Genomic DNA, 4,463 nt, shown 5'->3' with positions numbered 1-4,463 from the left:
ATCTCAACAGTAGGCCCACACTAGGTGATCATTATTTACCCCAGAAACAGAGTGATCGTGAATTACCCCGGGTCACCCTAATGTATGTAATAAAAGTTTTTCACACAAACGCTCTCTGACTAGGCATAGCCATGTTCATACTGTAGAGAAATCTAATTCTTAAAGTACATGTAATATAAGTTTCTCTCATCATAGTTGGCTAAGCGCAAACATTTTCATACAGGTGAAAAACCGCTTTTTTGTAGCTTATGTAATAAATTAGTTTCACAGAACTGCCATCTGACTGAGCAAATATTTATGTAAGTTTGCCAACCTGTTTTTTTTCCCTGTTATTACTACCACTGTTATTATAATTTTACACCTATTTTTTTTCTCAAATTATTGTACCATTTTACCCTATTAATATTGTTTTTTTTATAAAACTTTTTTTACCAAATAATTTTAAGTACATTTTTGAAATTTTCCTAATGTGCTATTGTATTAAATTAAAAAAAGATATTTTAACATAACATATTCTTTGAATTTGTGTGTGTGCTTTTTTTTATGGTTCTTGTAATAAATGTAATAGTTTTTTCATAGTTGTTTAGTTGTATAGGCAAACAAAAAGTAAGTTTTTGTGTCTTTGTTGATTAAACTTGTCTACTTACTTAAAAAATCAAGTTCAAGCAGGCAAATTTGGAGAATATTTCGTGACTGCTCGAATCATTGAAATTTCTCTAAAGTAACATATTTTGCGTAATGCATATTTCTTTAAAAGTTGGCACATTTATCAAATTTAAACAACAACAAAGTGTTACTGGTTAGTTGGTTTTAGGCATAAGTTGGCTAAAGAATGGTAGATTGTTTTGGAAGTAGATGGACTTAAAGTATACGAACAGTCCTAGATATCCAATAAATTTTCGACAAAAGTAGTAAATATTAGATGATGCGTATTTAGAAAAATTCAAATGATTTGAGTGACCTCTAAATATTCTTCAATTTTACTGAAACTTTTTGGACTTGATTTTTTAGGTAAGTAGATACGAAAAATAAAAATTTAAAAAAAAAATCAAACATAATTTAGATTTGTCAAGGTTTCACAATGTGCCCTAAATACATTACAGAATCCGTCATCTCCCACAAATTTCTAACTAATAAATCAATAAAAAATGTGTGCCCTCTCAAAAACTTCTTTCACACTACGGCTTGCTCAGGAGAACATTTATGATCCAAAAAAATAAATGAATACATTACAGTTATGTTAGCAATAAAAACTTTCAGTGTTTTTCTGCTTTTAAATGTTATCTTGTGAAATTTTTGGTAATTTGTTAAATATATCTTTGAGAATTATATGAAAGAGAGAGAATTACACTTTAATTTGAAAATATTACCTTTGAATAAAGTAGGGTTTGTAACCACATTTACACCAGGCTATAGGACGAAATTAGGACATTTTGCTCCAGAGGCTAGTTGTAACATTTTTAACTAAAGCCATTTTTTTTTTCAAGTTTAAAAAGATTTTAAAAAAAACTTAATATCAATGATGTTAGACATTTATTTTCAAGCATTTTTTGAAGTATGGTAAACATTACAAGGTTCATTTCTGAAGGGGAAAAAAATTAGGAAACAAACTAGAAAATTTTAGGAAATAAACTAGAAACAAATCAAACAATTTTCTCAACATTATAAAATATTCGTTACGATTCCAACTTTTTAATATAAAAATAAGAAAATGGGGTGCATTTTCGAAGGAAAAGTGATGAACAATTTACAGTTGTAATTCCTATCATAAACTTCCAATTTTCTAACTAACAGACAATTTTTAAATCACCACTTACTTATGCTATGTGGCCGTTATCGACGTTAATGTTGTCCTAAAACCTAAGTCCTTCAATTTTTAATGTTCTACTCGAGCAAAAATACGTAAAATAATTTTGTTTAAAATAACTATGTGCAGCATTTGTTTAAACAAAAAATTGTAAGTAAAAACAAATAAAATAATAAATTATTCATTTAGCTTACGCACGTGTATTTATAAAGTTATACTACTTTAAAAAGTTTACTACTTTAATTATAGTATTTTAAAAGATTTCAATTTCTGATAAATAGAATTCTTAAGTGTTTTGTTATTAAAGAGGCAAACTGTTTTAGGTAAAAGTATTAATCCACATTTGCGTTTTGAAAGTAGAAGCAAATTTTGATTTTAATATTTTTTTTCCTAAACAATATGCTAGAATAGTTTCTTAATTTAAAAAATATAAAATATTTAACAAAACTTGCCCCTATTTCATTGCTTAGGGATAAAGAAAGATTTTTTATATAATAAATATTTAAAATAATCTTATTTTAGCATGACTTATGAAACTGGAAGGAAAAAAGAGAAGAATTTTCTTGCATTTTGTAAAATTAAGATTCCGCTTCATTTACCAAAGAGACAAAGGACCTTTTTAGAAATTTAGAATTTATTATGGCTTGTTTGTGCTCTTGGCAGAGTATCCTGGAAAGTCAACAAAATTGAACAAAATTTGTCATGATTTGAACTATTTTCTAAAAAAATCATGGATTTAGGACGCCGAAAAATTTAATTTTTAAAATGGAATTCCCCTCCCAATTTCATGGCGTTCGGAATATTCGAATTTGTAACAAAATCCCTACTCAGAGTCTTATTTTATTAAAATATAAAAAGTTTTTATCATGTTTTCTAAAAATTATGGTGTTCTTTCAAGAAATGAAAGAAAAAACATCATTTCTAGAGCGAAATATCTTTTAAACTTCTGTAATTTCAGAATTATTATTTATTTATTTTATTTTATCAATTTGAAATTCTATCTGAAGCAAGCCAGTCATTGGCAATTTTTTTTTTAAAATTCCGAAATGAGAACTGAAGAATCAGGAGTGTTTCTTTCCTTTCTGATGAACAAGAAAAGAATCTTTAGAATACAATTCTGCAGAAAGAAAAAAAAAATTTTTTTTTTTTGCTGAGCTATTTTATTGCTTCAACTCTTTCTTTACTCTATTTTTTTAAATTTAAAATCAATAAATATGAAGATACAAAGTATAACAGTTTTGGTTATACCTAATATTTTAATTAATGTTATTATAATGCTTTTTAAATTTATTATTCTGCTTTTGTCAGAGAAAATAGTAGCTTCATTAAGTCATGAAAAGTTCTTGGAATTAGTCATGAATCTGATAATCTAAAATGTAACAGATACCCTGTCTGGAGTTGTTTGTTTTATATATTCAAATAGATAACATTGAAATGAAATCAATATATTTTATAAACAAATAATTACATAATTTAAATGTAGATGTTATTTCATTTTATATTCGTTGTTGAAAATCTGACCCAATTTTGAGTTTTCGATTACTAATGTCCAACTCCTTATCCCTGGATCATGTATTGGGAAAAATTTGCCTTCGAGGAGGACTTTTTGATGAATTTAACTCTTAACGTGGACAGGAAAATCATGAAAAGCTCTCACGGTTAGTGTAATGGCAAAGGGAAACATAGGTTTTAATCATAATTGCTTCTGATACACTTTTGTATAAAGCACAATTATTTTTAACGTGTCTTATTTCTGGAAAAAGAAACCTTAACTTGGCCCATTAAATGAAAAGAGGCTCTTTTAGTTACAAAGTTTCATTCACTGAGAGGGAATTTTATTTATTTTTGTATCACAGATTTCGTTAATATTAATGCTAAATTGATAAGTGTTCGGAAAGGTTGATAACAATATTTCAAGCTATTTTCATAATAGAACTTCTGAAATGCCAATGATTTTGACTGGAAGTTATACTTCTTGATTTTTGAAGTTATACTTCTTGTGCGACTTCCAACAAGGTTGCGTTAAACGTTTAACGTTACATTTTTATTGGCCGGGAAATCACGTGGTAGGATCCAGTTTTCCCTCATTCATTTCCATATTGTTTTGGTTCTCACAAGCATAAAAGTCATAAAAGTATTGTTTTTCTATAAATATTTTTTTAGTTTGTTTTGATACAAATATAATTTAATAGGGTAGTATTTTTTATTTTCAAATTTAGTGGATAACAATTGTAAAAAATAAGTGAGAACAATTCGCGATCGCAACGAACTATAGGGGGCGTTGTTGTATGAGACGCATACCTGCGATTTCTATATGAACCGTCATTCAGTTACTCTGGAGACGTCTTTAATGTAGCGTGTAGCATTGTAACGTTCCTTCTTTAATGTGAATTTGAAAAAAATTATCTATATTAAATTTAAAAAAGAAAAATGTTTGATATCCTTTCTTATACAACCGAAAACAAGATGGTATCTCTTTTTTTTTTAAAAGAAGGAACATCCAAAACACATCTGAAAAATATTTGTAAATAAACAGAAAAAAATATGTATCTTCTTATTAGAGTTAAAACCTAATGCCTGAGAAATAGTTTTACTAAATTTAATGATATAACCTGAAAGGCTTATTTAAACTTTTACATTCCATAGTTTTAGGAAT

Source organism: Parasteatoda tepidariorum, chromosome 10, assembly GCF_043381705.1.
Source record: "Parasteatoda tepidariorum isolate YZ-2023 chromosome 10, CAS_Ptep_4.0, whole genome shotgun sequence".
Taxonomy (NCBI): domain Eukaryota; kingdom Metazoa; phylum Arthropoda; class Arachnida; order Araneae; family Theridiidae; genus Parasteatoda; species Parasteatoda tepidariorum.
The sequence above is the reverse complement of the archived record's forward strand: the minus strand, read 5'-3'. Positions refer to the sequence as shown.